Source organism: Pinus tabuliformis, chromosome 1_1 (genome assembly GCF_031772625.1).
Source record: "Pinus tabuliformis cultivar Carrire ecotype Pingquan chromosome 1_1, CPIR1, whole genome shotgun sequence".
NCBI classification, from domain to species: domain Eukaryota; kingdom Viridiplantae; phylum Streptophyta; class Pinopsida; order Pinales; family Pinaceae; genus Pinus; species Pinus tabuliformis.
The window spans coordinates 467,967,956-467,979,721 of record NC_142297.1 but is presented as its reverse complement, the minus strand read 5'-3'; positions in this window follow the sequence as shown (position 1 = coordinate 467,979,721).

Here is an 11,766-nt window from a genome sequence, read left to right as displayed (position 1 = left end):
AGGTTTGCCCAACCTAATATAGGGTCCAAAAAAAACTTTTCCTGGGGCGCTGCCCCGGACCTCGTAGAGGGGGGCTACCCGCCCCCCTCAAACCCCCCGGACAGGGGGGGCTTCCGCCCCCCTGTGACCCCCCCGTTGCGTAGTCGGCGCAACGAAGGGGGGGCTCTGGCCCCCCTCTAACCCCCAGTTCACTACGTAGGTTAGTCATGGAAAGAATATAACACAACCCAACACTCCTCGTATCATCGAGTATATAACTGGAGACCCCTCTAGGTTGCAATCCTTTATCCATAGGAAGCCGAGTCGGCCATCTTGCAAACATGATACACCGAACACAACATTCGGGGAGATTGCTTGCCCGTACTTCTGGGTTCGCCGGGATGTATTCTGCAGTTCACAGTTGCCCGATAATCCTCTTTACCTAGATAATCTAGAGCAGTAATTTGATCTTTTTGACTCATTAAATTTAAAATATCATTCGAGCGCTTGTACTTTTGAGCTCGTTCATTTCGAAAGCGACTAACCTTTCGTCCTTTTCTTGACTCTTAAAATATGAAAAGGCAAAGTTTTGTTTCAATGTCTTAAAATTAACTACCCACGAAATATTCTTGGTTAAAGTTATCTTCCTTAGTGTTTCTTTAAAAGTCGATTCCAATGGAAAAATTCCCAGAGTCTACTGGTCAAGGGTTCCCCTCGGATGGGAATCCTGGTTCTTTTCCTTCTTTTGGAAACATTAGTGCTCCTTATATGGCGATGTTGTCCCTTCCTGGGTTAACCATTGGTCTACCTGTCTGGTTGTTTTTGACCTCGGTGGTCCTGAGCATCTTGACTCTTGTCCAAACATCTCCTTCATTTGAATCAAGTCATGACGATTCTAAGGTTGACCCCTTGCCTTCTTCCCCTATTTCTTTACCCTCCTCTTCTACTTCGCCTGGTGAAAGTTTCAAGTCTAGTAACTAGGAGGCTAAGAAGAAGAAGAAGAAGTCAGATAAGCGAGAAGCCAACCATGCAGATGTTACTCCAAATGAACTTCCTGTTGAAAAACTTTCTGATCCTTCATGGAAGGTAAAATTCCCTTACAAGCTGTGTAAGGGTGACCATCTCCTCCAAGACTGTCTTGGCATTCCCAGATTCTTAGAAGTATGGTCTCAAAATATGGATCGACCATCCCCATCGACCTCTAGAGATCATGTCGATGCTACACCTTTAGCTAGAAATGGTAAGAAGAAAGGGAAGATTAGATTCCCCTATAGTTTATGTGATGGAGAACATCTTCTTCACCTTTGTCCTCTTATGGATAAATCTTCCAAAGTTTTGGAAAACCTTGCAGCTCCTTAACCCCAACTTCCTGTTGGTTATCAGAGGCTTTCTTCTAACCCTCTCCTGGTTGGTAAAGAGATTGACTTGGATTCATCTCTTGCCCATCTTGATCTTCCTGAGAGAGGCTCTCTTATGTTTGTTCCCAACCAACCATTGGTTGATAAGAGTGTTGACTTGGCTCTGCCTTCAGTTGTTCACTATGTTCCTGAAGAGAGTGGTGATCATACTTCTCATGTTATTCTCCTTTCTTCAGATTCTCATGAATCTAAGCATGACCCTCCTATCCCGGTTCTTCAGGAGAGTCCTTCTCCTATTCCTGTACATCATGGGGGAAATCATACGATACCCCCACCAAGTAGTTATGTTGTCTCTTTCAATTGGGGCCCATTGACTGCTTTCCACCTCCCATCTTATGTGCCTTTCCAGATCATAGTACAAGCCTATAATATGGTAGTACATGGCACTATATTAGATGAAGGTGTGTCTGTTAGCATCATGTATTCTACTACTTGGCAAACTTTGGGTTCCCAAAAACTTGTGCCCGTCACCCAGAATCTATTTGCTTTCAACAGAGGAACCAGTCAACACTTAGGGATCCTTTCGAAATTCCCTATTACTTTGGGAGGAAAGACCATCTATATAGACATGATGGTAGTCCAAGGTCCCTTATATTTCAATCTTCTCCTTGGACATGACTATGTTTATGTCATGGGAGCTCTTGTTTCTTCACTTTTCCATGTGGTTTGTTTTCCACATGAAGGGAAAATTGTTACTATTAATCAACTGCCATTCATTGGTCACCAGGCACCTCCTTTGCAACCATCATTCCCTATCGGCTCTTGTTTGTAAGCAATACCTTCCCTACCACAGGTAAATTATGTGGCTACCCGTTCTATCTCCACATCTGCTAATGATCACACAGATGGTATAGTACATTATGTACTAGGGGCATTGGAACTTGATCTGTCTATGGTACCAATTAACATGTATTCCTCCCATAGCGTGGTTCTTCCATCTACTGAAGACCTATTGGGAGCCATGTTCTTGTATGGTCCATGATTAGATTAATGAGGATAGTTCTTTTTCCTGTATCAACCTCATTAAAAAATGAAACAACACATGGGGATAGTTCCCGGTCTTGTGTCAACCTCGTTAAAAAATGAAACAAGGAGTCATGAAGCAGAGTTCCTTGCCTTATGTCAAGCTCCTTAAAAAATGAAACAAGAGATGTGAGCATAGTTCTTTGTCTTGTGTCAAGCTCGTTAAAAAATGAAACAAGGGTCTCGAGGATAGTTCTTTTACTGTGTCAACCTCGTTTAAAAAATGAAACAACTCCCTTTTCCAAATCGAGTCTTTGATTAAGATCTCGTAAAATCCCAGTCGAGTCTTTCCAAGATCTCGAAAGTGAACCTTCATTCCATCCATCTAGTTGATTGAAATGAAGCTTGGGGGGCATGTACCTCGATTTCGTCATTAACCTGGGGGCATGAAAACTTATAGCAAGCATCGTTTTTTGTTTCAAGCTTGTGTAAACATGAAACCGAATCCATGTAGAGTTCTCCATGTTTCAAGCTTGTGTAAAAATGAACCCATGCCCAATTTACATCTCGTGATTGCCGTTTTTATCAGCTAATTTTTGCTAGATGAGCCTTGGTTGTTTTATTCCATTGCCACCATCTCTTTGGCTGATCATATGCTTTCACTTGGTTGTTTTTCCTTTCTTGAGGAACTAAAATGATGAGTGGTTTTGTTAGCCAGCCTCTTGACCATTACATGTTTTGAGTAATTCGTATATTGCTAGAACTAGTTGCTACCCTTTATACCACTCTTTCCTCCAGGATGAGTCACATTTTAGCTCTTTTCTCAACTCGTTAAACTCAAATGAAAAGATTTCCGAGTATTTTTCCCTTTTTGACTCGTTAAAGATAATAAAATGGGGGGTCCTCTTTTAGCTTTTTTTTGACCCTTTAAAAGTGAAAATATGGCCGAGCCCTTTTCATTTCGAACTCGTTAATGGATGTGAAATTTCGTGTGCCCAGTATAAGTTTACCCCTTTTTCAGGGTGCGAGGCACTATTTACGAAAAAGGTACTCCTTGATTGAAATGGTCAAGTGGTTCTCTCAAGTATTGTTTTCTACCTTTTTGGGCCGGAGAGACAAAAACGTACGAAAAGGGACCATGTGGAGTTTTCTTTTACGTGTATTTTTGAAACTCTCTAAACATGAAAAAGATACCAAGTTACACCTTTGTCAGACTTGTTAAACTATTAAATGACGTGGGCTCGTAAAACTTAATAGGTTGGATTCATTCGAAGGGTGAACTTATAGTGCAAGCATATGCTATCCCCTTCAAGCTTGCGATTAAAAAATAATTGGGGTACTCGCCAGAAATGGTGGGGGGGAAATTTGGAAATCTATCGAGTCGTGTCGACAGCTTACTCTTGAACATGACACTCTTTTCTTCATGTCGGGTTGGGACATCTTCCTCTACATCGTTGACCTTCTTGGGTTTGGGCCATTCATTTTTTCCTTTCATTAGATCTCTGCCACATCATTATGACCACCGATCCCATGGATCCAAAAGCTGCCAAACTTCCAGTTGTGTCACCGATATGTTCAAGAGTTGTCCTTTTGTAGTTACACTTACCTTTGATTCTCTGTATCATCGAAAATCATTTTTTCATCCTCTCGTCTTGCGTCAATGATGTGGGATTCATTATGACCCTCCTTCGACATGGTCACTTTCTGTCAACTTCAATTCATTATCCGGGAAGTTGACTGAGAGAATCCCTTCTAGTACCTTAGAGCTTGCATGCCTTAATGGCAAGTTCTTCGCACTCGATGACAAGTTCACATCATTGGCTTTTGATCGAGTGCTTTCACGGGTGTTTGAATTCAGTTCTTGTATTCACATTCCGTGAATTGTGCAGATAGTACCTTGAGGGACATTGTCATTATTGGTGGTTTCTCTCACACTTGTTAACAATTTACATCATTGATTGGTAATCAAGCGAATTTCTAGCATGTTCGATGTCAACACATCTATTCGCATGCTAGAATCTGTACTTTGATTGGGTCATGTTGGAGTGCAAGACCCTGGACTCAGATCACAAAGAGTCTAGGTTGTGAAGTGATGTGACATGGTTATGATGATATGCATGTCTCTTTCAGATGGCTGGTTGCGACTAGACGATGAGTTATCATATATGATCCTCTTTGATGGATGGTTGCGCCCATACCTGGATGCATTTACATGATCATTCTCTAGATGGATGCGTCCATGCCATGATTCATGTATCATTTGACAGAGATCCCAGTTTATGTATATGTATCTGTACTTTCTTGCAGGTTTTTCGACAGCAGACCAGTTCCCCACACTGATTTATAAATCTTTTCATCCCTCACTCCGGTTTAGCCTTCACGCTTTAGGGGGTATCTGTTACACAACATTTTGTCACTGTCCCTGTACTCCCCATTCCTTGATCCTAGAGGACCTCTACAATGAACCCCACATGCTTTGCCTTCATGAAGAAACTCCCATTGTGTCCCTCTTCATGAACAAATCATTTCCCTTTTGCACCATTTCCCCTAAAACTTCTGTTTTGCCTAGTTTACAAGATCGGTGCCAATGTGCAGAGGTTAGCACTATTCCCTGCGCCGAATGGTGTGACTGAGCTGTGTTCCAGTCGTGCCGATCCTGTTATGGAAAGTTTTTTAAATTAGAGCTGAAGCTTTCAACTCTAGAAGCTTTGTAATAGAAGTTTGGTAAATAGTTTGGCCAGATGGGGTGGAGGATGACAGTTTGGGCTCCTTTCCCTTATAATGATGGAACTACCTCAAGGGATAAGTCCTTCTCCCATGAGAAGAGGATCCATCTCCCATCCATATTTCCTGTATAAACCTCCCTTTTTCCTAAGCACATGCTAGTCATAGTTAGAGTGTTGGCTGAGTGTGAGTATAATATTTTGATTAGACAAGTAAGCTATTACTAGTTGTAGCCATCTAGTTGTGTGAGGGAGAAGTGTGTTTGGTTTGGAGTGAATTCTAAAGGGAAGAGCCTTTAAACTATTGTTGTTTGAAGCCATCATGGAATGCTAGCAAAAGTGTGTGGGAACCTGGTCCTGTCAGAGGAAGACTGCAACATCAAGACAAATGGTTGTAATCTCTCTTTGATATTAATATATGCAACTATTGATTGATTTCCTACATGTTTTGTAATATTACATATTCGTGTCTTCATGCTTCTTGACTAATTAAGTAGGTTGAATTGTAATTTGTCTATTATTATGTTTGTGTGCTGTTTTTGTTTACTTGTTTCAGGAGCTTGAAGAAGGAAGCGAGAGATTGCATGAGCGAGCAAGCGAGGACATCATCAAGCAAGATAAGTGACCAAGAGGTAGGCCCTCTTGATTGATTAATCTAAGGAAATATTCCATAGAATGTAACTATTGTGGCTAGACCCATTATCAGGCTAGAGGAATTCGTTCTTGTCGCACTTATAATTTTACTCCATCACACACTACAAAATTTCTCATCCATAATCCTTCAAAATTATTTTTTCATGCTCAAGTTAGATGATGGAGGATTCCTTAAGGCCTCCCTTCTAACAAGTCTTGGCCTATCGACATCAACACATTATCTAGATTCAAGGCTAGAGTCCTTAGTAGTACCTTGAGGCTTGTATGCCTTAATGACATGCTCTCTCACCAACAATCATGGGAATACACCAATGTCCCTTGATCGTTGGATCTTGCAAGTGGCTTGAAATCATCTCATCTATTCGCCCTTCACAAGATGTGCTTAGGTACCTTGGCACTCATTGACATTAATGGTGAGTTGCCTCGCATTGGTTAACAATATGCATCAATGGTCGGTAATCCAATTACTTCTCTTCATGCTCGACATCAACACATTTATTCGCATGATTAGAATTGTACCATCGATTGTTGTAACGATTGAAGACTATATCCATTTAATAGTTTGCAGCAGATAAATTTGTTATATCAAAAATAAAGATTCAAACCTTGTCATCAACAAAGAGAACAGAAAAGAAGATCCAAATTCCTTTGTTTACATACTCCATGATCCAACAACATCAACAGCCACACCCTTCAGCATCCACAACTCATGTACATTGAGGGTAAGTGAAGGTATGTGGTTTTCTAATTTTAAGTCATGCAATTCCTTAAAATGTTTAAAATTGTAACTTTGGAAAGTTCCTCACTTCCTTTTTCACATTGTCATATCTCTAGATGGAGGGGGAATTCATGTTCATACCTCATATTCACAAACTGCGATATATATCACATTCATATTCCATTATCACCATCCATATGTCATATATGTCCTTTATGCACATGCCATCCTAACCAACATACTTTTCCAAACAACTAATATTGCATTATGATTCAAAACGTTACATGTTTTGCAAATGATGATCATAGAATGAATGGTTGATTAAATGTTTTCAAAGTGTTTTAATGCAACACAAAAATAACAAAAGTATTGTTACATAAGAACCAATACTAATAAAAGTTCATTGCCACACAAGAACCAACCAAAGTAATACTTTGCAATCAAATATTTTTCAAAAGGACACTTTACAAAAGGAACAAAGCTATCAAATGATTATGCGAAGATGAAAGAAGAATTAACCTCCGCCAAAGTTTATATAAAAGAAAGACAATTCAAAAGATCAAATCATGATTAAAGTAAATCAATGCAATAGATTGCATGAGGACATGCAATAACTTAAGTTGGGGGGTATGTTGGACTGCCAAATTAGCATACACTTTCACTCCATTTTCACCTTTGTTCTCATTTTGTCACCTCATTTCATCACATTATCATTATATTTCCATTACCATATGGGTTCATATTTTCATTTTCCAAAGTTATTTATTTTATGTATTTAAAATGAATTTATGATTAAAAGTTAGAAAAATAAGATGTATTTGCTTATACCTAAAGGTGGAATGAGTTTTGTGACATGTGTAGGTGATTTGGAAGGTTCCAAGACACGCTTATGTGGCCTCCAAGACTCAAATTCGAATTCTCTTGAACATTTGAAGGATATTTCGGATAGGGGTCAAACATATCTCATGGAGGAAAATCATGGATAAAGGAATATGTGTCTCATATTGGTTGTAACCATATGAAGGATTAGTGGATCTCCATTAATGAGTGAGTTGCTTATGTTTTTGTATAAATAGGAGTACTTCCTCCATTCCAAAGAGAGGAATATTGGAGCATGTATCCTAACTTATGATGGAATAGAATAAAGTTTTATTTCTATAGTTTTAGATATAAATTATCTTAATGTAGTATATGAATTTATGGAATAGTTTGTCACTTTGTTATTAAGAGAATTGAGCTCACTCTAAAAGGATCAAAGAAACATTTTATTTCATTATAGATTTTATTTTCATTTAATTACTTAGATGTTTGAAGATTTTTCATTATTAATGAATGAATTTTAGTTTAAATCTTATCAGCATATGAAAGGACAAACAAGGGTCTAAGTTAGGCTCTCTTCCATTTGATATGAGTAATAATTGAAATTCATTCTATTTTTCTAGTTTCAAATGATTTTTTGAATTTCCAGTTTTCCAACAATGGCATTAATGATGAATGAATTTGCAATGAAGAACAACAAGGACCTCCTTAGTTAGGAGACTCTTCTATTATTTGTTTATGAATCTTAATTTATTGTCCATTAGTGGTTTTTGATTTCTGTTCATGAAGTAGTATTCTAGAAGAAGGACAAATCTGGTTCTCCTAAGTTTGGAGCCACTTCTCCTGCTTATTACATAATGAATTAGAAATTACTTAAATTTTATATTTGTAATATGAACTTCTAATTAGTTTATAATTACATTCCCTTCAGTTTCCATAACTTATATTCTAAAGCTGATTATATTTTCATCTTAGGTCCCATGTATTTTGGTTTGCTTCTAAGTTTTACGAAACCCCAGGTTGACAAATTAGATGATAGGGATTTAACAGACAATTAAATCACCCAACATACACCTACACCTACACCTCCACTGTTGGGTCCCTATAATACTAGTGATTACCCCATTACTATTGTAGTTATACCCCTTGTTAGCTACCTATACCAATAGGTTTCATATTTCATGATTGGCAAGGAAAGTTCCAAATATGCTCTGCTTTGGTGATGCAAAGATCCCATATTTTCAAGGGAAGACTATATGTGTACATAGCTTGGTGTTGACTCAATTTTGGATGGGTGGTCCAAAAGCCTAATCTGGATCATGCCATGTTTCAATTTTCTGTTGTAGAATAGAGAAAGAAGTCTGTCCAAACTGTTTAATCTTGGCAGACCAGTAGTTAGGTAGAGAATTAAGGTTCCCAACTACTTAATCTGGGACCTTGGAAGCAATAAGGGTAGTTCTAGATAGAAAATCAAAAGAAAAAGCCAAAAGAAAAGAAAAGGCACATGAGGGTCTGCAAGTCTAAGTGCACCCTCCATGAAGAAACAAAAAATGCTAGGCAATAGAATGGGTAGGTAGATGGGGTTGCAGAAATGTCATTCCTTTCAATTGAGTGTTTGGTAACCTATTATAAAGGAACATCAGTGGATAGAGAAGGTCCTCTTCTCCATCATTTTGCAGCAAAACAAAGGAGCTGTTCTTAGTCCCACTAGCTCAGTCTTGTTCCATATCACCCCTGAGGCCATAAATGAGATGCTGCACTTTCACACTGCAAGACTTTGACTCCTCTCTCCATGTTGGACTTATTAAAGAAGGGGGGCAACCTGTCCAATGCTCAGATCATCAAAATCAATCAGTTATTCATACAACCAAGCTCTGAAACTGTGATAACGCCTCCTATTGGAAATCCATACCTCAATGACTTGGGCAATATGCTTTTAGATTTGATTAGCTATGTCCTGGGCTACAAGGGAATTGAGGATGTTGATAACACCATTATGGCCATGCTGTCCATATTTTCTCCTGGGAAGCCTCCTGCTGTGCACTATGATTATGCTACATACATTGCCAATAAGATCCATGAGGAACTGATGAATCTAGAAAGGGAAAAGGTGTTTAGATACACCTCATACATATATCATCTGTTCTTATTTTATCAACCTGACAGTTTCCCTATTCCTCTCAAGAAACTTGATGCCCAGGGAAATCCAAGGTCGGTTGTGTTTTGGACTTCAGTTTTTCATCATACCTCTTGTTCACCATACACATACTGTGAATTCATAGACCTTTTCATTCATCCAGCTTTGACCTTATTATATGGTGTTCCTCCTCCAGGATTGACCGATGAAATGCAAAGAATTCTCCATCTCTCTAAGACTTACAACATTGGCGATTGGTACTTTTACCAACACCATACAGTGATCAGAATATATGGCTGTGAGTTGGACCCTTATAGGCTACCAAGATATGTCCCCATGAGACTATTTGCCTTGGAGTACTTCAGATAGTTTGGAAATGCAGACCAAATCCATTTCCATAGTAAAAACAAGAAAGTGCAACTAAAGGTCAGAAACCAGCTAGGCCCTTTTCTTTACAACATAAGGGAGGAAGGATGGAAGGATGCAGATGGTATGCTAGAGGCCCTCCGATTGGAAACCAGTTTTCGCTGGGTACCTTATGACCCTAATCATTTCATTTCTCTCAGGAGGGTAAAACATAAATTGGGTGGCTATGCTCACATCAGATTGCCTCACATTGAGAAGTATGCCAACTTATTGAGTTGGAAAGAGGGCACCCTAGAAGAGGCAATTTCTAGAGAGAAAATGATACAAAGAAATGCCAAGAATATTGAAAAAGAGGCTGACTTGGAAACTTGTGGGCAGGTTTCCTCTTCATATCAAAGACAACTTGCAGCAGCTACCTCATCTTCTACAGCACATCAGCAAGCAGCCAAAGCGACTTATCAGGCTTCCAGCAAAGGTAAAGAGAAACAGATGGAGCCAGAACAGCCACCTCACGAAGAAGTACAGTAGAAAAAAGAACAACAAAAACAGGAGTAGCCAGTGCAGCAAGAACAAACAGCTGAAGTCCCAATATCCACTGGGCAGCAGGCACCAGAAACTCTGCCTCTTAGGCAGCAAACTACAGTGGAGGCCTCGGTCCTCCAGACCCCACAAAATGAAGAAAGAAACCGAAAGAGGGATAGAGAGCAGCATACTCCCTTCACCACATCTACAACTCAAGGGTAGAAAAGACAAAGACTGAATCCCCTTTCAGAAGAAGAAATGCCTATAGGGCAATCTTTGGGCATGGGCCCACCAAGCATGGAAGCATCTGCAAGTTCCTTTCAGCAGGAACAAGAAAGGACAATTGGAGGAGAAGTCATCTCCTCAAGCCAGCAAAGGGGAGCTGAGACAGGCATCAAAAAACAATTTATTGATATTAAAAAGAGGAATGAGCCAATAAGGATACAGCTGTACAACCACTTATTAAAGATGGCTCCTACAAACCAGCAGAGATTGATGTCTGCATATGATGTGCAAGAGGGCAAAATGATAATGAGTCATTTCATGCCAACCATGCTGCAGCCACAGTCTGCAGCTGACTACATAAGGACCAACCTTGAGGTCCTTGCAAAAGACATCCACCCAATGGATCAAATAGAATTGCACAAGCAAACGGGTGAGATGGTATATGCCACCCTGGCAGACAAAACATTGGTAAATTATAGGCTGGAAAATAGCCTAAATAACACAGCTGCCCAACTTGAGTTGGAGAAAGCATCCTCCCAGGAAAAGGACAACCGAATCAAAGCGTTGGAGGATATCATCATAGAGCTTGGGCATGATCCCAAGGACATCAAGGCTGTACAAGCGCTGTTGAAATTAAGAGATGCAGATATGGCAGCATTGAGAAAAATGATCAAGGTCCCAGCAACTCTTCATCCCCAGACAGAAGAGGTTGCCCAGCTAAGGCATGACCAAGATGCATCAGCTATGTTGATCTCATTATACAAACAGTTGATCCAGACAGAGGAGAAATTGGGAGAATCAGAGGCTGCACTGCAGGCAGCCCTACAGCAGAAAGAAGGAGGCCAAACATCTCAGCCCCCTCCACAAATAATCAATCTTGAGGAATCTCCTCAAACTACTGTTCCTCCTACAGAGCAGACAGCTCAAACAACGCCATCTACATCAGCACCAGCACCAACAACAGAGCAGGCTCAAAGCCTTGATATGTAGAAGCTGAAGAATGAAATTCAGGCCTTAGAAGCCCAAATGGCAGAGTTAAAAGAAGCCAGGGAGAATTTAGCTAAGCTGAATGAAAAGTATGAAAAATCAAAGCAAAGCATAGCTGAAAAGGGAAGAGAAGTAAAGGCTCTCAAAGAGAAGATAAAGGAGCTGGAGAAAGAGCTCACCCTTGACAAAGTGGTGGTTAAGCTCAAGACAGTTTTATGGGCCAACATTGGCCAATCAATCACAGATCAATGGCAG